The sequence below is a fragment of the Toxorhynchites rutilus genome, chromosome 2 (genome assembly GCF_029784135.1).
Source record: "Toxorhynchites rutilus septentrionalis strain SRP chromosome 2, ASM2978413v1, whole genome shotgun sequence".
Classification (NCBI taxonomy): Eukaryota; Metazoa; Arthropoda; class Insecta; order Diptera; family Culicidae; genus Toxorhynchites; species Toxorhynchites rutilus.
Genome location: NC_073745.1, coordinates 18,679,004 through 18,702,801, shown reverse-complemented (window position 1 = coordinate 18,702,801; position 23,798 = coordinate 18,679,004). Strand labels below are relative to the sequence as shown.

Below are 23,798 nucleotides of genomic sequence, written 5' to 3'. Positions count from 1 at the left end.
TTCACGGAGACTTTAAATCATTCTCCCTCGTTGATCGCCGATAAGTTGCTCGTTATTGACTGCATGGGTAGGGAAGTTCACGAATGAACAGAACAAAGGTATGGGAAATGCTTCTAGTTTTCATCAATTTAAACCACTTACACACCAGGAGATTGTAGTATATAACATAACAAACAAATCTAAGGGAATTTCTGTTTCGTTTGGTATGTAAATCGTCAAAATCCGTTCGCGACAAAAATAGTAATTAACGTTAACTTTATTTAAAGGGTGTGTCACATCAAATTGCATCACCGAAAAAACGCTGTAGAAATTTAATTTTTAGGAATAATATCTTCAGCTTTCGCTTATAATCAGATAAGAGTGTATAGATCACGTTGACCATGCTTCACTGTCAATTTTTCGTAAATTTGGAAAAATGTCGTCGAACGAAAAAGAGCGTCGTGAATTAATCCTGTGCACTCATTTCGAGAATCCGGAGTTGTAACATCGGGACATCGGTAAGATGCTGGGAATCGTCCAATCCACGGTCAGCAGAGTACTAAAACGATACTTCGAGAACCTAACCATCGACCGGAAGGTGAAGAACGGCAAAAATGGATGCTCCGTCAGTGAAAAAGATCACAAGTATGTAGTTAAGCAGTTTAGACGTGATTCGAGAAGTTCGGTCCGGGATGTCGCCAATAATCTGAATTTGTCAAGTTCATTCGTCCAGCGGACCAAGAAGCGGGAGGGCCTGCGTACATACAAGGTTCAGAAGGCTCCTAACCGCGACGAAAGGCAAAACATGGTGGGGAAGACGCGAGCCCGGAAGCTGTACACCGAAATGCTGACGAAGCCGCATTGCCTGGTAATGGACGACGAAACCTACGTCAAAGCGGACTTTCGTCAGCTGCCGGGCCTGTTGTTCTTCTCCGCAGAGGACAAATTCAGCGTTCCTGAGGAGATTCGCAAGCAGAAACTATCCAAGTTTGCCAAAAAGTACATGGTGTGGCAAGCGATCTGCTCTTGCGGAAAGCGGAGCGCCCCCTTCGTGATGACCGGCACGGTAAACGGGCAGGTTTACCTTAAGGAGTGCCTACAGAAGCGCTTACTACCACTATTGAAGCAGCACGAGGGCCCGACCATCTTCTGGCCGGATCTCGCTTCGTGCCACTATTCAAAGGACGTGTTGGAGTGGTACGAAGCCAACGTGGTCACCTTCGTGCCAAAGGAAATGAACCCGCCCAACGCGCCGGAGCTTCGCCCAATAGTGAAATATTGGGCGATTATGAAGCAGGCCCTCCGGAAGAACCCAAAAGTTGTCAAATCGGAGGCGGACTTCAAGAGAAAATGGATTTCTGTTAAAAAAAACTACAACCTGACGTTGTACAGAACCTTATGGACGGGTAAAGAGGAAGGTGCGAGCATACGGGCTTGGGCTCGAAGTATGAATAAAAAGAAAATGCCAAAAGTTGTTTAATAGTTTTTATTTTACTGTCTAAAATTTTCAAAAGGATCGGTCTACTGGGCGAATTTCTACAGCGTTTTTTCCGTGATGCAATTTGATGTGACACACCCTTTAATAAAAACGTGACCTGATTTCTGGTTTGGTACCCTTAATTAACACTAGATTTACGAATGTTGATTATACACCTATCTTTACTGAAGTGAACCAATACGGCTCAAACAAGTAAATTGAAGTTTTTGCAAAGAAAGTAGTTTCAAATCAATGTAAATGAAATGTTTTTTATCATAAAAAAATACAGAAAACATTTTATACACATGAACTTTGTTTTCGAAACACATTTTTAATGAGTCGAATTGACTTGGTCCGCAAATCTATTGTTAAAGACGTAGTTCTAGGTGAAAAAAAATCGTCTAGGGATAAATATACGAAGTTTAAGCCAAATAATAGAAATCATTTTTATTTGATATTTCCTTTCTTCATGGAATTACTGATAAAAAAAAGGGAAACAAACGAAAAGAGTCGTGATCGGAACCCAAAAATAATAGGAATTTTGGAAGTTCATCAGATCCATTGAGCAACATATCAGTCACCATAACGACTAGTAATTGAAAATCCGGACCTGAACCTGAAATGTGAAAAAATGTAAAATGGGTGATCATTTGAAAATGAAAAAAAAATCGAAGGTGCTGAGATTTTGTTAACGGAATATATAAAAAAAGAAATATCAGAATCAAAATAAAATAAAATATGGAAATACATAAAAAAAATGGAAGACACTCTCAATTTCCCACAAATTTGTACAATTGTAAATGGCGAATTATGTGCCTACTCATTTTAGTAGTTGGCAGGGTTATCTCAGATTGCAGTTAAACTTGGTGAGTGTGAATACATTGGTCATTTAAGCAACTTTGCACTTTGCAAAGTAAAATCTAGAAGACTTTTTGAAAGGAATCTAAGTAGATTTTTAGATTTTCACAGAGTTTCTAAATCAAAGCTATAAGAACTACATAATGTTGGTCAAAGAATGAAATGTAGGAAATTGTTTAAATTTTCATCCACAACTATGGAATACTTTTTTAACCGATCACTGAAAAATATACAGGTAAACCTGTTTTTGTGCGGGGGATAGGGACCGCATAAAAAAAGTTTTCCCCAAGAAAATAACTCAAATCCACGCCATTCACCGTTCAATTTCCTTTTGTTTCCCTGCCTTGCGATGGGACACTTTGTCTTTTCGGTTGCGCGTAGCTGTTTTGTGCTTTCAGTTGCATATCGAAACGTGTTGCTGTTAGAAATCATGTCATGCAAAAACTTAGAAAAACTTAGAGCATTTGATGAGAGGAGGGGAATGATTTTAGAAGCGGATAGTTGAGACGCAAATCTGCTCTTTTCGCACTGAAATGCATAAAAACCATCGAAAAAAACTAAATGGACGATAACTTCGTCAAATATGCTTCTTTTCATACACCACACAAAAAAATCGCACAAAAAAAACCGCACAAGAACAGAAATCGCACAAAAACAGGTTTTACTGTATACAGAATATCAACATGGGACAATTGAACTTGATGTTGTTTTTTTTTAAATATTGGAAACAAACAATTTTTTGTGTTTTTCCGAAAGATTATGCATAAAATCATCGTTTTATGGAGAAGCGAGTGATCTGCAAGACCTTTGCAGAAATTTAAATCTCATTATTATTAGGGATTCGCTAACAAGGTGTACACGTGTTCTGTTGAACTTTTTTTTTATTTGTATGAGAATTAGTTCGTTCTTTCGAACCATAAATAAGATCTTTAACCCTGCTTAAAACGTGACATAAGATTCTTGTATTTGAACCGATCTCCAACTAATACATGGTTGGACAGTTATGCTTAGAATATCAACATGTGACAATTGAGCGTGATGTTGTTGTTTTTTAAAGTTTTTGTTCCCATTTTTTGTGTTTTGACGTAGGACTACGTCTTTGATTTCTATAGGGGGGTCACTCTACGAAAAATGTAATGTTTATTAACAGTTTTCAAATGCATATTACGCAGAATCGTTCCTATGATATATGTTCTAATATATACCGTTAGACGGCAAATTTACCCAGAATTTTGTTCACCTGAGACATCAAGAGTGGAAATAATAAAACAACTGAGCAATTTAACAAATAAAAGAGGCATGTTTTGTGAGCGGATGCGAAGGTAAATCATGTATTATGCATTCTTTCTTCCAACGTCGTTCCCATAAATTTTCTGTTACATATTGCGTGTGATAATTCGTTCTATCTTACAAATTAGCAAGATGTTATAGTTATCAGATGCAAGATTTCATGCATCACTCAAACTTCATGCAAGATTTCAGCAAAGCAACGAGGAAAGTGTCACCCATACAGTGATCGTTTATTAATTAGGAGGAGGCTGCGATTATCATGCGAAGACTTATTGAGATCGGCATTACATCGCATCACAAAAATGAAACGAAATGAAATAATTATATTCTTCATGACTCATATTCATAATTCTCAATGACTCAATTCCTTCTATGATAGATTGAGCAGTAGAACCAATTCGACTTTATTGTGATAGTCTACAAACGAACATTATTTCACCAAAAAGGCTACTGATCTCGATGTTTCTATGGTGGTTAGACACTCCACCTTCTCTCTAAGGGGGAGCTTCCATACTAATGAAACACAAATTTCTGTATAACTCGAAAAATAATCAAGTAAATGGAGCCAAATTTGGCATTTGAAGGTTTTAGGGAACACGAAATGTTTCTATGATGAATAGACACTCCTTCCCTCTCTCCAAGGGGTGGCTGCCATACAAATAAAACACAAACTTCTGCATAACTCGAGAAATAATCAAGCAAATTGAGCCAAATTTGGGATGTGAGGGTTATTGGGTACGAGAAATGTTTCTATGATGGTATGACACTCCTCCCTCCTCTGGAATGGAGAGGGGGTCCAGTAAGAAAGCTTGGATGTGATAACGAAAAATAAATTTTGGGCGGGACGAATTTGTCGGGTCAGCTAGTATCAATATTTAATTCCATTTAACCATCGCAATCAGCTTTCATTTGGTCCATACAACATTTCTGTAGGATGTTTCAACGCAGATATATTTTCATTTGAATCAAAAATTTCCCCTTGAGTTTGTGGGTGAGTAGTTCATGTATATGTAGGAATGCGTATGCATACGTGTAAGTGTCATCACTCCTTGCTATCCTCGTACCTACAAACGCACGAAAACGAAAGTTACGAATCGTTCATTATTAGAGGACGCATAACATTTTGAACTTCTGGTACAATATACGATGAAGTGCTCCTTTAAATTATTTATAAGTGCTCCTTTAATTTATTCCACACTTTGATCAATCGGCAAAAAAAACGGCTGAACGTATCAATATGAAACATTCACAAATGTTTTGGGGATACACCAGGCTAAAAATGTTCCTGCCATCATTAGAACTTACTGCAATATTTGCAAAATTACGTATAATTTTCTAAAACCCGGTTTTTGGTACTTTCTCTAATTGATACAAAAAATATAATAAATTTATTTTCATCAAAGCAACAAATTAAACTTGTAAAGAATGAGTGAAAAAACAGAAATAAATCGATTTTTTATTTCTTCCCGATGTTGTCACACATCAAGATGAAAATATGTTCGTGAAATAGCTGAAGGTTTAAGCTTACGTCAACTATGTGGTCGTGCCTCGGACACTATACTTTAGTTTGTTGAACAAGCCATTATGTTTTATTCTCTCGAAAAAACCCAATACCCGAATACCCAATAGTAAAATTTAATTGCGAATTCGAATAAATTTAAATATGGATCAACTCTACGCCAACTCAACAGAAAAGCAGACGATTTTTACTCGAACTTCTCCGATCTATTTAAACTTCGTACGTGAGGTGGCAGCTAGATTGTAATTTACATTGTCATATGACCAATTTTAATTATCTAAAATCGTTGTTCGAGAAATGAACCCTTTATATCAGTCGGATAATTTAGTGAGGAATGTATGCGTTCAAAAAATGGGTGAGTTATATCTATTATATAACCGCAAGGTTGACGTGGAACTACCGTTGACTTAGTAATCATTTGTTTGTATTGATCAAATTACTGATTGGATGAAATATTTTTTCGAATTCAATTGAAGTGAGTAAAGAATTTGAAGAAACGCAATGTAACGTAAGGCACCTTGGTTTTAATGGCCGTGTTAGGGAGCTTACTTCGATGGGAATAAAAATTCCCCCAACTTGCATGTATTTGCAAAGCGGCTTCCCCCAAGTACATTGATTTTGAAGACTGTGTTGGGGAAACCGTAAATCGGACCAATCAATACGTGACAGGTAGGGGGCATTTAAATAACGATTAACATTCCAGGGTTGTTCAATTGTTTGTCTAATGAAAAATAACATTTTATTCATTGTGATAGATGCATAGAAATATTTCCTATCAATTGATGCAAACACCTTACCGATCTATTTAGAAATGTTAAAGTTATAAACATTCGAATTCTTATTTTTTTCCTGCATGTTTTGTGTTAAGTTTTTCATTTTAACCCCCATTTATTTCAGTTAGACGCAGTTCCACGTCAACAGTAAAAAAACTCTTCTGCTGGATTACTATTATAATTAGTTACAAACATCAGTCGCAGATTTTCGCTCAACTTCGCCGAATGTATCATTTTTCAGACAGTTCCAATCAGCTGCCTGATATTTAAGAATATTTCATCACAACCAAATTACACGCTTTTGCTTTTGGAAACTCCATTGGCTTCGCATGAAACGCGCGCGACAGAAATAAATCACACTCGCACGATTGCTGGTGTTTGTGATTGTTTACACCACAAACTAAAGAAACTCTGACTCTGAGGCGACCTTCCCCTTAATCCGAATCTGCCCGTCCGGAAATACTTTTACCCGCGTTTCACTGTTCTTCTCTACGCGACGTAGGATGAATGAATGCGCAGTGGAAAAGGAGTGGGGAAAAAGTCTAATTCGCTTCTCGTATCTTTTCAAAGGTGCACTTGAGGCTGCGAACTGCTAATCGTCTCCTCTTAGCGCAGCTTTCTTTGTCTCTGCTTCTTGATCTCAGCCTGCCATCCCAAGTGCTTTAGTGTTACACACACACAAACACACGAACACACGAACGCTTATATGGACCACAAATGTGCGCCATAAAAATCATATGAGCTTTGTTTTGAGACTGGGATGAGAGGGAGAGAAGAAATTATCATCACATTTTCCAAGTAGAATTCGTTTGAGTTGTGATTGCCGGGATTGACGAGAGTCGTGTTGAGATTGGTTGCTTCCGGGGCCAAAGGGGAGTGAATTGTAGTTTCGCTCTCTATCACGCCGATCGTCACGTCGTTTAGTAAACGAAGTTAATTTGGTCACTTCCGATTCTGTTGTGGACGGACTGGTTTCAGCGGTGGTTTATCTAATCCAAACATTCTCTGCGGCGGCGGTGGGGTCGGACACCAAACAAACAAGCCGAACGCCCAATCATTTTTAAGTGGAATTCGCTGTAAAGTTCTTTAATCAGCTTGTTGTACCACAAGCTGTGTAAGCCCTGGATAAGTCAACAACAATCGAGTTTTTACTCCGCAGCTGCGGTTGTCTGCGCCTCAAAACAATAAATTATTTTCGGCTTCATAGACAGTTTTAGTGCTTCCAGGGGTTCTTGCACTATCAACGAACAGCCCTCATCGAGAGTGACCGATAGTAAACTAATCTGCCACTCAATTATCGGCTTAGGGAAGGTTGCTGGTAATCGCAATGGCACTAGTCTTGTCTGAATTCATCGACTGATAAGGCACTATCTGGTAGATGTAATTGGTAGTACTAAAAATATCAATACGCTTGTTACGCAATCGATCAATGAGATTTGGAGAAGAGTTGACATATTTTTGCACACCTCCTCCGCTCAATCGATTTAATCGATTACTCGATCGAAGAAACTGGAAGTAATTTGGGAAAAAACAACGGACGACAAATGTAGCATTGTTTTAAAATTACTGTCTTATCATATCGCACTTTTTCGACACCTCGTTGCTATCAGCGTTTCTTCAAATTCGATTCAATATAGATAGGGCCCTCGATGCAATCATTCGTTCACTTCCTGATTGTTTTAAATCTAACATTCTGGGACACTACCGAGGTGACAATTAAGCATTAGTATGTGCAGTAAAGTAATTCTCTACTTGTATTTCAACTGCTTATTGCTGTAAATTAGCATTTCGAACGCAACGCATTTTAATTCTTACTAGTTACATGGGGGTTTGCTCAAAAGTTGATCGGTGTTAAGTTAGACTGGGCCATGTTTGATTTTTATGATTTCGAGAAAAACGAGCTTAGAATTTGGTGCTATAAGGAGTTTTCATTGAGCGTTCAAAACAATTACGATAAGTAAGCAATTCCTGTTGTACGCGTGGTTTTCCAAATCTAATGATTGTGGAATGTAGCTTACAAAATGTTCAACCTAATGCAATCAATAACTCGAAGTTTTTAATTTGGCGACTTGGTCCGCTCTGACTTAACACCGATCAGTTAGAAAACGGCATGCATCAAAACATACGAACTAAAACATCTGGAAACAATCTGCAAGAATCTCAAGTTTCTAATTTCTATCGTGATTCCTCTCGTGACTGAAATATATAGAGTAATGCGTTAGAGATACTGAATTAGCACATAATATGGCTATAAGTTATGTCCAAAATAAGTTCAAACTAAAATGGGAAAACTATGGAATGGAGACCCGTCATCTTCGGTACTGAGTTTCAAGAATCTGTGTCTTGTGTGGACAAGCTATTCGGAAGTGCCAATAATAGTCTATGAAGTATTCATTCCATTCGGTCGGACTATGCAATCAGAACAAAAAAAAAATGTAAAATCAAATAAAAACCTGTGAGAAAATTAATTTTAAGAGTGGGTTCAAAATTATCGCCAATGTTTCTAATACCTACGTCAAGTATCTAAGCTGTGCTCATGGGAAGCGAAGTAGAAATTCCTTGATTTTCAATTGTGGAATTTAAAAAAAACCTACAATGCCCTCAAAACGTATGTTATAATAATAATAATACGGATACTTTCATGGAGGCAAGTAACATCATTTTTTCAATTATAATTTACAGTATTTCTTTTTTTTAAATTTTTTTCCCCACTTTTTTCTATTCCCCCATTTTTCTATTTATTTTTTCATCCTATTTAAAATTCTTATTATTGTTTTGTTAACAATTTACAGTATACAACTCATAAAATTTAAACATGATTCTTTTATATTTGATTTTTGAGATTTTTTTCATTTTTGACGTAGGACTACGTTTTTCATTTCTGTACTGGGTGTAAGTTCAAAGTTTTGAAAACGAGAGAGCTAAACGCCCCTTATACGATCATTAGTTCAACAAAATGACAATAAAAATGATCGTGTAGTTCCACAAAGTTGGATTGACTGGCAATAATAACGAAAATCCGGATTACTGTAATTACTGAATTAGGACAGGACACTTTCATTTCATTAGTAATGGTGGATGAAGTAAGGTGCGCTGATCACACCAGATGTCACAATCAACATTCGGAATGTATTCGCGCACTTAATTTTGTTTTTCACACAAAATTTGATACAGATTCTTTGATCCATTTTTGCAATAGGCAAACATCGAAGATGTACCAAAACACGTGTGAGAAAAGCAGTTGTCAAAAATTAACTGAACATTCAAAATATCCGTACTTGTCAGCATAAGTGAGAGACATGAGTACCAACATAATGTCATAAAAAAATTTAGAATCGAATATACGTAACCCGCGTAAATTCGAAAGTATCATAACTCAAGAAATAATCAATCAAATGGAACCTAATCTGGTATATGGAGGTTTTAGAGGGCAATAAATGTTTCTACGGTGGTTTGACACTCTTTCTCCGCTCTCTAAAGGGGGGCTGCCATACAAATCAAACTCAAGTCTTTGTATAACTCAAGAACTAATCAAACAAATGGAACCACAATTGGAATCTGAGGAGTTTACAGTATAATAAATATTCCTATGATGGTATGACACTCCTCCCTTCTCTAGAGGGTCCCATAAAAATATTATACATATTTCAACCAACTATATTCGAACCAAAGGTGGAAATTGAAAAATTTCGGAAAACTGGAGGAAAATGGGAAAACGCGGAAAATTGAATTCTCATATGATCTACAATTACACCGTGATAAGCATTGTTAGTCCATTTGATGTTTGATATCTATATAAATAAAAATGAATCGCCAAATGTGTTGGTAAGCGCAGAACTCTAGAAAGGAATCGTCCGATTTGAGCTGTCTTTATTTAATCATATTTTAACATCAAACTCAATTCTATGAATCATGTGATTTGCAGGTGGTTGAAGAATGTTTAACGAGAATTGTGAATATTATACGAGGATATTATAATGACAAGTTTTAGTAGAAGTACTAGGAAATTTACAGTAAAAAGAAATTGTAAAAGGTCAATGACAACGTTAAAGGTTTGTTTATTAAGAAAATGTAAATTTTTGTGATTATTCATAACAAAAAATAGATCGATTACGGATTACGAAATTCAGCTTTTTTTTGTTTTTGATTACGTATTCTGAGGTCATTCTCTAGGATTGAGGAATTGGAATCAAAGTTTTCAAACGTCAATGTTTTTTTTTTGGTATCGATATTGAAAGATTAATTTTGATCTAATTTTCCAATTTGCAATTCCTGATTCTTGATTTTTGCATTTCGCTATTCTATTTTAAAATGTTTGATTCGCGATTTCGGATTTCTAATTTCTCTTGTTGATCTATTTTCAATCATTCTATTTTTTCTTTTCGTTCATTTTTAAAACAATCCATTATTTTTCTCTATCCGGAAGCCTTTATATTCCAATTTTCATTTTTGAGTCTATACATTAGGATGCCAGTAAATGTATGGAAAAAAAGTTACCTTCGAATTTTCGAAGGCATCAATTTTTCGATTTCGCATAAAAAATTGTCCAAATTTCTTCATTTCTTCAAAGCTACACAAAACGTCGAGATTTCCGTACATATAAAAAATGTTTCCAACAATCGACTTCCTGAGACTTCGTCTTTTTTTCGTCTCAAGCTTTGGAGCCTTTGCGTATATTTTCGCCGGAATCAACATTTTGCCCGTTCGAAAACTCGAAGGTCACTTTTTCCTATACATTCATTGGCACTCCAATGTTCACATTTACGATCTAATATGATTTACTGTTGAACGATTTTCCACCGAATGTAATACGAATTACCGCAGTAATACTATTATAATTATTACAATTGATTTAAGTCATACGTTTATGCGACTCACGATCAGCATCTGCCTGATATGTTGATTAGTACGTTTTCGCAAAAGTGTGTACCATAAAACCGGTAGTTGTTATACGAATTAATTTGACGTGATAAAATCGAATTTTTCGCATTTCATGCGATTTTAGATATACACGACTCAGAATATGCAAGTTATACGATGCATTGTTTGGGAAGAAGCTGCAGTTGCTTTATTTTTGATAAACTTACACTTCGCTTCAATTGAATAAATGGTCGGTGTTCAGTCTGACCGAACTAAGCAACATATTTATGATTTGAAGCTGTGTAGTTTTAGTAGCTTCCAATTATACTCACCAATAGTTTTCTACAGCTCTTAGTTACTCTTTAGCAAGGCCGTATGATGGTATTATGACATAAAAGAACCTCCTTAAGGTCAATCAAGAAGGGTTTACGACTGGCTATGTGCACTTGGTTCACTCTGACTAAACAAAAACATATTATTGAGAGCCTTGATGACTATGATATGATATAATGATATCATTTATTCAGTATAATTTTTCCCATTAAACCTTCGAAATAAAACAAACCAGTTTTATGGCTTCAAACAGTGTTTTGCTTATCGAAAATAATCGGTTAGTACGTATTTTCTTTCTTTCTTTCTTTCTTCTATTTATTCATATTTATTTTGCAACTTTTCAAGTACATTCCACGATTTTCTAAAAAAATATATTTCAATTACTAACGTGTTAGCGAGATTTTGAAAAAGAGTATCTGTAGTCAATGAAAGATCACGGCTGGATTTGAAACCGACCATGAAAAGCTTGATAATTACATGTTTTCACTTTCTGGCACTTGGTTCACTCTGTCGGAACAAGATATAATAAAATATACGATCTAATATTCTATAAGTATGAATTGTCTGAAAAGCATATACATTGTGTTTTAATACGAGTTCCCAAGAAATCCAACATTCGCTCTCTAATCGCTATGGTCGTATACACTTAGTCCACTCTGATTGCATACTGTTATCAGTTTTTGCTGATATATATATATATATATATATATATATATATATATATATATATATATATATATATATACATATATATATTTGGATTTCTGTCTGTCTGTCTGATTCTTATGGATTCAGAAACTACTGAACCGATCAACATGGAAATTGGTATGTAGATGATAGTTCGATAGTTTGATAGTTTGAGACCTCTCCCTCCTCTCTAAGGGGGGGCTGCGATACAAGTTAAACATAAATTTCTTCATTACTCGACAATTAATCAAGCAACTAAAACCAAATTAGGCATTTCGAGGTTTTAGGGTGCAATAAATGTTTCTATGGTGATTAGACTCTCCACCCCCCTCTCTAAGGGAGGGCTGCCATACAAATGAAACACAAATTGCTGCATTACTCGAGAATTATTTAAGCAAATGGAACCAAATTAAGCATGTTGAGGTATTAGGTTGCAATAAATATTTCTATGGTAGTTAGACTCTCCACCGCCCTCTCTAAGGGGGGTTGCCATAAAAATGAAACACAAATTTCTGCATAACTCGAAAACTAATCAAGTAAATGGAACCAAATCAAACATATGGAGGCTTTAGGGTGCAGCAAATGTTTCTATGATGGTTAGACTCTCCACCCCCTCTCTAAATAGGGGCTGACATACAGATGAAACACAATTTTCTGCACTACTCGAGAATTAATCAAGCAAATGAAACCAAATTTTGCATGTGAAGGTTTAAGGGTGCAATAAATGTTTTTATGATGGTTGGACTCTCCACCCCCTCTCTAAGAGATGCCTGCCATACAAATCAAGCAAATGAAACCAAATTTTGCATGTGAAGGTTTAAGGGTGCAGCAAATGTTTCTATGATGGTTAGACTCTCCACCCCTCTCTAAATAGGGGCTGACATACAGATGAAACACAATTTTCTGCACTACTCGAGAATTAATCAAGCAAATGAAACCAAATTTTGCATGTGAAGGTTTAAGGGTGCAATAAATGTTTTTATGATGGTTAGACTCTCCACCCCCTCTCTAAATAGGGGCTGACATACAGATGAAACACAATTTTCTGCACTACTCGAGAATTAATCAAGCAAATGAAACCAAATTTTGCATGTGAAGGTTTAAGGGTGCAATAAATGTTTTTATGATGGTTGGACTCTCCACCCCCTCTCTAAGAGATGCCTGCCATACAAATGAAACACAAATTTCTGCATTACTCGAGAATTATTCAAACAAATGAAACCAATTTAGGCATATGGAGGTTGTGGAGGCAATTGAAAATTTTCGGAGAACTCCGAAGGAAAAAGGGAAAATTCAGAAAATTAAATTCCCATTTATTCTACAATTATATAGTGACAAGTACTGTTAGTTGCGCTAGCGAAATTAATCTTTGTTCGATACTGGAAATGGATTTTAATGTGTTAAATCGCATTCTTCTGACGGAGAAACATGTTATTTACAAGTGGTTGAAAAATCTTGAACGAGAATTGTGTCTGAAAATAATCTGATTTTATAATGATGAGTTTAGTTAGAAATACTAGAAATACTGGATTTTATAGTGAAAAGTAAATTCAACGGAGACGAATAGAAGATCAATCAATGAACAGTTCTGCGATTGGACCCATGAACTTGCTCATAGTAAGAAAACGTGAATGTTTGAAGGTATTGATAACAAAAAACAAATTTAGGGCGGGACGAAGTTTGCCGGGTCAGCTCGTCTATCTATATATATAAAAATGGATTTCTGTCTGTCTGTATGATTCATATGGACTCGGAAACTACTGAACCGATCAACATGAAAATTGGTATGTAGGAATTTTTGGGGCCGGGAGAGGTTTTCGTGATAGTTTGAGACCTCTCCCCCCTCTCTAATGGGGGGGGGGGTGGTGGCTGCCATACAAGTTAAACACAATTTTTTTCATTACTCGGGAATAAATACAAATGAAACATAAATTTCTGTATAACTCGAGAACTAATCAAGCAAACGAAACCAAATTTGGCATGTCAAGGTTTTAGGATGCAATAATTGTTTCTATGGTGGTGCGACACTCCTCCCCCTCTCTTAGGGTAGGCTGTAATACAAATGAAAAACTAATTTCTGCATAACTCGAAAACTAATCAAGCAAATGGAGCCAAGTTTGGCATGTGAAGATTTTAGGGGGCACGAAACGTTTCTATGATGAATAGATACTCCCCCCTCTCTATATGGGGTGGAGAGGGGAGGGGTCTGTCTTTATTGTATCATGTTTTCTGTATCAAACATTTATTCCATGTAACGGAAGAACATGTTATTTGTAAGTGGTTGAAAAATCTTGAACGAGAATTGTGTCTGGGAATAATCTGATAATGATAATGATGAGTTTTGGTAGAAGTGCTAGGAATTTTATAGTAAAAGGTAAATTCAACGGGGTCGATTAGAAGATCAATCAATGAACAGTTCTGCGATTGGACCCATGAACTTGCGCTGAGTAAAAAACGTGAATCTTTGAAGGTATTGATAACAAAAAAAATTTTGGGCGGGACGAAGTTTGCCGGTTCAGCTGTTTGCAACATAAGTGTGATCTAATAAATGTAGAATGTAGGTCAAGAAATTCTTGACTGTTTGCTACTACTAATTCATTTTAACTTACTATTGACTCATTTACTTAGTCCGGTCTGACTGAACACCGACCAAATGCCAATTACTAGTGATATATTTACTTGGTACAAAGTATTACCCCGTGTTTTCAAGAATTTAACAAACAAAAATGCGAAACAGCCTTTAAGACAAAAAGCTGATAAAAATTGGAGATTATATTCTTCACTTTCAAACTGGTAATTATCTATTAAATGTGGTACTATTCAAATAAATCCCATGACAAACGGCAAAGATAAAGGAGTACGACGCCGACGACGATGAGAACCACATATCCCCAGAAGCAACAGCACCAATTGAGCGCGAAATGCTTTATGCCATAACGATGCACTCCTCAGAACAAACATGAAGTGCACTACCGTGAGAGCGGGGAACTTATCATTATGTAAATATTAGCTCACATCCAGCGACGGCATTTTACTTGTTTCCTTTACGTTTTTTTTCACTATTTGAACAACGCCAATCGAGCGGCAATTTGGAAAACGCCTGCGGCGGCGGCACTTAATTTGTTTGGGAAAGATAGGAATTCTTTAGAGGCACTAATAATGTGCCTACGCATGTTGTATTTTTGTGGAAATGGGTGCGTACGGTAATTAAGATAGCGCTCGCGATCGGAACCAGACACTTGACTCTCGCCGATAGATGGTAAGTTGTGGTGGGCGATAGGAGGGTAAAGCACACCACAGCATCATCCGCAAACTTTTGAGGCGAACGGTCTCCAAAATGTGCGACACGAAATGGTAATAAAACTCATTAGAACGGTTTCTACGCCGCCCGCGACAGTAAATTAACGCCCGAAAAAGCAATGGCGGTCAATATTGGAATAATTAAGCGCGATGTTTGTTACTGGAACACATTTTTCAAGGTCCATTCAAAATGTTGAACAAGGCTTCTACTCAAAACAGTTTGTTTCGAACTCCGTGGGTCTCAGATAACGTAGTGGATTAAGTAGACTGTGAGAGGAGAGGGAACACATAGCATGGGAAGCAGCCGTAATCGGGACAAAAACGAGCGATAAATTTATTAATTCTATCGGTGGTCCTGCGGTGTGAGATTCTACGGGGTGTATCTCTAATGAAGAACATCCATAAACTCTCGCTGTTGATTGCCGGAGGTGCTGATGGAAATACTGAAGCGAACCGGCAATAGCAGCATCTTTCCGTTCTTCGGCACGGTGTTAAGTTTAGATCTCAATGTTTTTTTATCTGACCGTTATTATCAAATTAGTTCGTCGGTCATTATCGCCGCCGCGTCGTTATAATTCGTTCTAATTGAGTATATACTCTAGATCAGCATCAGCTGGACGAACGAACGGAACCTTTATCTTGTTCTTTATTCCTATTATATATATATTCTATATACGTTCCTATTTTTACGTTATCTGATACTTCCTGTGATTCCTCATCTTTTCAATGACTCCACATTCCTTTTAGTGGCATTTAGTTTTTTCTAGAAATAGCGGTTTATGTGTTCATTTAAAAATATTGGACCTATCAATTCGGCCTTATGATTCATGGTTTTTCACGACGTTCGTTCCTATTTAAACCTTCAATATTTTCTAAGTATTCAATTTTTACACGACAAAACAGGAAAAATAAAACATGAATTTTGAAATCACAAACAACAAGGTATCTGGTAATACATCAGCAAGCCGTGGAATAAAATAATGAAATAAATAATTTGCTTTGTGATTTTTTCTTGTAAACCATTTCAGTGTTTGGAAGACTATTTCCGGAAGAAGTTGTGTGTGAGAAGCCTCCCGCTGTATTGTACCCTGGAGCAGGATTTCTTATGATCCCCTTCCTCTGGAAAATATAAAACAGCTTAGTTTTTGTTTTGTGTCACTTAATTAATTTATTTGTTTTATTTTATTTTTATATACAAACTAGCTGACCCGGCAAACTTCGTCCCGCCAAAAAATTGTTTTTTGTTATCAATACCTTTAAACATTCACGCTTTCTTACTATGAGCAAGTTCATGGGTCCAATCGCAGAACTGTTCATTGATTGATCTTCTATTCGACCCCGTTGATTTTACCTTTTACTATAATTCCTAGTATTTCTAAAAAAACTCATCATTATAATATCAGATTATTTTCAGACACAATTCTCGTTCAAGATTTTTCAACCACTTACAAATAACATGTTTCTCCGTTACATGGAATAAATGTTTTATACAGAAAATATGAATAAAGACAGCCCTAAATCGGACAATTCCTTCCTCGAGCTCTGCTCTTATCAACATATCCGGCGATCCTTTTTTTTGGTATAGATAGAAGAAGATATAGGAGTGTGTTTTATCACATTGAAATCCATTTCCAGTTTCGAACAAAGATCAATTTCGCTAGCACAAACATCAAATGGACTAACAGCACTTGTCACTATGTAATTGTAGAACATATGGGAATTCAATTTCCTGAATTTTCCCTTTTTCCTTCAAAGTTTTCCGAAAAATTTTCAATTGTTATGTTTCGTTGGAATATTTTTGGTTGGAATATGTGTAATATTTTTATGGGACCCCCTCTCCACTCCAGAGGAGGGAGGGGTGTCATACCATTATGGAAACATTTCTCATACTCAAAAACCCTCACATCCCAATTTGTGCTTGATTATTTCTCGAGTTATACAGAAGTTTGTGCTTCGTTTGTATGGCAGCCCCCCTTAGAGAAGGGGGAGGAGTGTATTCACCATAGAAACGTTCCGTGCCCCGTAAAACCTTCACATGTCAAATTTGGGTCCATTTGCTTGATTAGTTTTCGAGTTATGCAGAAATTTGTATTTCATTTGTATGACAGCCCACCCTTAAAGCGGGAGGAGTGTCTAACCAGCATAGAAACATTTATTGCATCCTAAAATCTCCACATGCCAAATTTGGGTTCGTTTGCTTGATTAATTCTCGAGTAATTCAGAAATGTGGGTTTCATTCGTATGGCAGCCCCCCCCCCCTCCTGAGGGAGGGGGATGGAGAGTCTAACCATCATAGAAACATTTATTGCACCCTAAAACCTCAATATGCCCAATTTGGTTCCATTTGCTTGATTAATTCTCGAGTAATGCAAAAATTTGTGTTTCATTTCTATGACAGCTCCCCCTTAGAGACGGGTTTGGAGAATCTAACCATCATAGAAACATTTATTGCATCCTAAAACCCCAATATGCCTAGTTTGGTTCCATTTGCTTGATTAGTTCTCGAGTTATGCAGAACTCGTAGTTATGTGTTTCACTCGTATGGCAGCCCCTCTTTAGGGAGAAGGGTGGAGAGTCCAACCATCATATAAACATTTATTGCACCCTAAAACCTTCACATGCCAAATTTGGTTTCGTTTGCTTGATTAATTCTCGAGTAATTCAGAAATATGTGTTTCATTTGTATGACAGCCCCCCTTAGGAAGGGGGGTGGAGAGTCTAACCACCATAGAAACATTTATTGCACCCTAAAACCTCAATATGCCTAATTTGGTGTTATTTCCTTGATTGATTCCCGAGTAATGTAGAAATTTGTGTTTAATTTGTATGGTCCAGACCATTCCTTCTATTTTGTTCAATTAATTTTGACCTTTGACCTGTTTGGGGTATTTAATATTAACTTCTCCACATTCTGTATGCTTAGTTTACCCTGTTTGTTGTTTGTTGCGAAATTGGCTGCAATATACTCTGCTTTACAACATATTCAGAGCTTGTCATCCGCACATTTTTAATTTTTTTTATGATAGTCCCAGCTCTTTTGGCACTTCGTTCGGTAAGGTCTAGATATTCTTCGTATTCCTTGTCTGGAATCCAACAGCTTTTGGGTGTTTTGATGAGTAGATCATTTAATATTACTTTTGTATGGATTCCCTCTCATTGTTCGATACCAGGAAATGAAAAAGCAGATTTTAAGAAGGGCGCTATGGAAGGACTTTTATTTATAGGTCCATTTCTCTTGATGGATATATCCATTTTCCTCGTGAACGTGCACTTGAATCTTGGCAGACAAGTTGGAATAGTAGTGATAAAAGTCCGGTGGCTGTATTCTATCATTCCTAAAGTTTCCCTCAAAATATGGTTCAAAGGATATAATTATTCTCGTGACTGCATACGGGAAGTGTACAGACTCATGTCTAATCATTATTCCTCGATCGCACCTATTTTTAAACGGTTTTATTTAGCTTGCCCTGTAATTTTGTATGTTTGTATGTTTGTATGTTTGTAACATGTTTGTTAGTAGCGCTTTAAGAAATTAATAAAAATTTGAACCCCTTCCTGTTGACCGATTGATCTGAAATTTGGAACATAGCCAATTACTTTTTTAAACGGTTTCATTTAACTTGACCTGTTTGTATGTCTGTAGGGTTGTCTCACATTAATAAAATATTGGCCCCGTTCCTTTTGATTCAATGATTTGAAATTTGGAACAATTCTTTATTTCTGCTGTCATTATAATACTGTGTATTCCATTATCTTGAAAAACCCAATTTGGCCGCCGGTAAAAAATGACTGAATGGCTTGACTTGGAGAACACACTTTATTTTGAACAACATAAATTGAAAAAGGTGTATGTATTTTTTATAATCCCCTCAACATCGGTATCGAATGAAATTATTTGACTAATAGAATACAGTACGTTATCAAAATATTCCGAAGAAAATTAGATAAGAAATAAAAATAAAAATAAAAAATTAATGATTATCGTAGGTATATGATGAAACAACCAACTGTGGATAATGGAAATCCGATGTGCTCCACGATTTTATTTTAGTCTCATCATTGCCCTAGATTAATGAGAGGAAGTGATGTGATAACTACCAACTGCTACTTGCCTAATTATTTTATAGCTTTTAGTACATTGAACCGTTTAACCTAAAAAGTTTTTTTATTCGAATTAATATTAGTGATTTTTTTTTTATCTTCGCTTATTTTTCGTCGGCCTATTTCCGCCACTTTAGTGCCAATCACCGACATCAGGGAGGCGACTCCACCTGTTCCTACCTATCAGACTCAACAACTCATGAGCCGGGCCAACTTCTTTTACTTCCGCTCCGAAGGAAGACGTAACCAGAGATTTTTCGCCTCAGAAAATCCCAACGACGCCAGCTGGGATTGAACCCAGGCCGATCGGATTGTGAGGCTGTTACGCTAACCATACAACCACTGGCGCCGTCTACTATATTAGTGATAATAACCTATGTATTTGTGGTATAGGTTATCACGATATTGATCACATTGTTTTCAAAATAACAGGTTATCTTTAATAGAAAATTTTCGCAAAAAGGGAATACCACTCAATGTTTCGATCTGCGACGTTCTGGCTACTCGTAATCACGATGCTATTTCGTTGATTTATTATTTCCTCAAGTTCATACACCTTCAAGTATGAGTATGTGTGTATTTTTCCTTTATTTTTAAGTATCGTTTACATCTCCAACTTTTTTGTTTTTTGTTATGAATAATTTAATTCTTTACCAATAGTCTATGGTTATTAACGTTTTCATTTTTCTTCAGCTATTTCCCTATGAACTCAAAAATACTCAGATGTACGCAATCGCACGCAATCTTCAAGGAGGTGGTTATCTCTATCAAAAAATCCAGAAGAAGAAGCCTTAAATAATATTTTATTATGAATTGTTATATAATTTTTTATATTGTACAATTTCTTCAAAAAACGTTGTTATGCCTTTTTGAGAAAGAACATTTGCATAGTTCTACTCACAGAGGCTTTTCCCTATTCTTAAACACGGCTCATTGATGCTTAACGCTGCTGAACCAGTTGAAAATGAATTAAATAAAAAAAAGTATCTGGTCCAACCACGAGCTGTCTGATTCCGTCCCTGCCGAATTCGTCACCTCTTTACTACCGTGGAATCCACCATTACCGTTCCCTTCCCAACAGCCGCGCCTGCATGGTTCGCCAGATGACCCACATATCCACCGAGATTCTTCGATCGACAACGAAGAAAACAAAACGTGATCACAGCCGCAAGAGCAGCAGCATAGCGAGCCATATATGTGTATGGGTTGTTGTATATCATATCTGCTTGTAGAAGGTATCCACCATTTCTCGATTCACCTCTTTCTCTCTTTCGCTCAATCACATAACAGTTATGTTGCCATCATCATCATCATCGTCGGGAAAGGGGGACGAATACAGGGACAAACCATTCACCGCAATCGATGCTGGCGCTCACATAAGTCATGCAAGCCAATAGATTTGGTTTTGGTGGCGGTCGGTCGATCGGTGGTCCCTCTTTGGATTGCAAAAAGCAAGCCACCAAGAAACCTTTCTCCCGATACGATGGATACACTGTGTTGTAGCCTCGCGTGGCCTGTGCCTTCCACAAAACCCGTTAGGTTAGGTTCGGGAAAGGTCTTTTAAATTCTTCCTCGTGACATGTGCCTGCAGGCTGTTTTCTTCTTTCCAGAGTCGACTCCCTCTTCTGTTCCATTGGGCACATATTATGGCCGACCGACCGATCGCGGCACATGTGCGCGCGCCGATCTCCATGAGATGCGAGAAAGACAACCAGCATGTGTGGAGTTGGTGAACTTACGTGATTCTGGGGGCCCTTCTCTCTGATCGCAGGGGGAATTGCCATCTCATCAAACGCTGGCTGGCTGGCTAGCTAGCTTAACCCAATTCGTTCTGTAACGCGCCACATCACAGAAGGAAACCGGTTCCTTGCGGTGGCTTGCATTGCGCGAATTCCTAAAGTTGCTTTTTGAATTAGTTCGAATGACCGAGTGTTTGGGAGGCGCGCTCTGCGCCCAGAGCAACATCAACCAATTTAGATCGGAACGATCGATGGCAACAATGAATTGGTTTCCAGAGATCAAACTGTCTTTCGAAAAACTTGAAATCTCTAGGGGCTTATTTTAAAGAGTTTGATCGCCACAGGTTGCGTGTAGAGCTGCTACCATTGATTGTGAATTGCCTCCAAAAATGTTAAAACACTGTTAGACAACTGCTGTAGCAAACCAATGCGATGAATGCGACCTGAGCTGGAGGCGGTTCAAATGGACACATTTGGAACGAAAATTCAGCTTGCAGGTGCACCGCACGCGTTACGATGATTTTATTTAGCAAAATCATCAATAATCAGTTATATATCCTTATAGTCGTTAAATCGAAATAAGAAATAATGCATATCAGAATCGCGAAGTTTTCCTTTGGAAATCGTCGAACTTGCTTTAATAAAAAAAATGAAAAAAATCGAGTTTAGTCTGAAGAGATAACTTATCTAAAATACCTTGAAAAGACTTGAAGGCAAGCGTCGAATAATTATTTATGTTCGAAAAGTTTTCTTATGTCAATGGGCCACCGCCCATTCAACAACTTTTCTCAAAACATCGAATGGACTTTTTCAATTCCTTGAATTGTCTTTTACAAGTCGTTTTTCAAGAGCAACAATGAACTGAAAAATGTGAAGCCTCTGTAATTCCGTACTACTACTGCTAGTTCCCTCATATATTTTGAATGAAACATATCAAAATGTTGCATGACAGAAAACGCAATGAAACAATACAATGAATACAGGAATATTATTGCGGAGTATTGTTCTCCTGGAGAGATTCGGACAACCTCCAACAACAGTGTAAGCTCGGACAGTTTTTTAGATCCATTCCCAATACTTTAAAATTGATATTATTTTGCGATTGAATAGAATATGATAATTTATTATGTAAGAATCATTTAGGGATTTTTAAATTTTAACGGTTCTTAAGTTATTTAAAATACTATTTTTTTCTACAGCTTAGCTCCATTCTATGCTACCATTGGTTCAATAGTCGAACGTATCTCTTTGTGAATTTTCGTTTGACTACTCTTCCAAAATCCGTGCTCAATTATCATCAAAAATAATTCATACTTACCTTTTATTACTTCTAGCCTGACGAATTTCCCGTCTCGGGAGTAGGCAGCACCATCTCAGACTGTAGTGAAATTTCGTGGGTGTGAAAACATTGGTCACAGTATACAAATACAGGGCGATCTGGATTACATACAATCTCCGATTTCTTTTCACTGTATACTGTATCTAAAAGCTTTGGTCAAAGAATGAAATGAAGGAAATTTTCGAAGCTTTCATCAAAAAATATCAAACGAACTTTGAAAAAAAAAATGGAACCCTTTTTTTTCAAAAAAAAATTAAATTTTAAATTCTCAATTATGAAATTCTGATTTCTTTTTCCATTCAGTTGAATATTTTTCGATGAAAATTTGAACATTTTTCTATATTTCATTCTTTGCCCGTAATCTTCTAGGTCTTACAGTTTTTGAGTATGATTTTTTTTTTGTAAAAAGTCAGAAAAAGACTCAAAACTATAAAAAATAGCTCAAAAAGACCTAAACAATATTGATCAAAGAATTAAATGCAAGAAAATTGTTTGAATTTAAAAAAAAATAGAAGTCCATAGATAAAATCACGCTTTAAAAAAAATATGTTTCAAATTAAAATTCATTACTTACTCAAAAACTGTGAAACCTAAAAGATAGGTCTTCAGACCTAAAAGATAGGTCCTCAGTTCTTGAGTGAGTTTTTTTTTGTTGTAAAAAAGCCAGAAAAAGACTCACAATTCCAAAACAAAATAACTCAAAATGTTCTTAGACAATATTGATCAAATAATTAAATGCAGTAAATTGCTAATATTTTTAAAAAAGTTAATGTTTTCAAAAAAGATTAGAAACTTATGAAAAATAATTACACTGTAAAAAATATTTTTAATATCATAATTTATTTTTCTCTAAATGTATTTTTTTTAAATTCTGAAGAAGTGGTTGGAAAAGCTTTTTTTTTTTTTTTTTATTTCTGTATTATTTTGTATTTGTATTATTTATTTTCAACACATTTGGCTGGTTCGTCACTTTTACCTTCCATTTCGGAAGAATGTCGGGAGTGAGAATTGAACTCGTGACCCTTAGCGTGAGAGGTATGGATGTTACCGCTACGCCAGATCGCCTCCTCTGGTTGGAAAAGCTATTTCTCTGTAGTAGTGCCTTTTTGAGGTATGGATGGCTTAAGAATAGCCCATAGGCTATTCATATGATTTTTTTAGATTAAAAAACACATTTTGGGCAAAATTAATTTTAATTTTAATATTACATACATTAAATATTAATATTGTTTTTATTGTTTTTTTTTGCATTTCAATTTTTTTTAGTATTTATTAGATATTAAGTTCTTTGCATTTTTGTCCAATCCTACACCCGCAGTCGATAGTCAATGACGAGCAGTTAAAGTAGTAAGAAGGTCCAATTTTCATGCTCAATTCAATGGGTCAGCAATTAGTTTCACGTACATCGTTAGCGATACCGGGCACACATAATTTTCAGGAATTTCTTGCGTATTGCTCTCGCGAGGGGTACAATGGAGTCATGAATCAACCAATAGTTCATTTGTATTCTATGATAGACTTTCGGTTCTTTTTTGTTCATCAT

General features: G+C 36.4%; 1 protein-coding gene across 5 annotated transcripts in view; it reads left to right on the top strand.

Annotated features, from left to right (window-relative positions):
* Positions 1-23,798, top strand: part of LOC129768524 (protein shank) — a 379,358-nt gene that overhangs the window by 178,417 nt on the left and 177,143 nt on the right. The gene's annotated exons all lie outside the window — the stretch shown is intronic.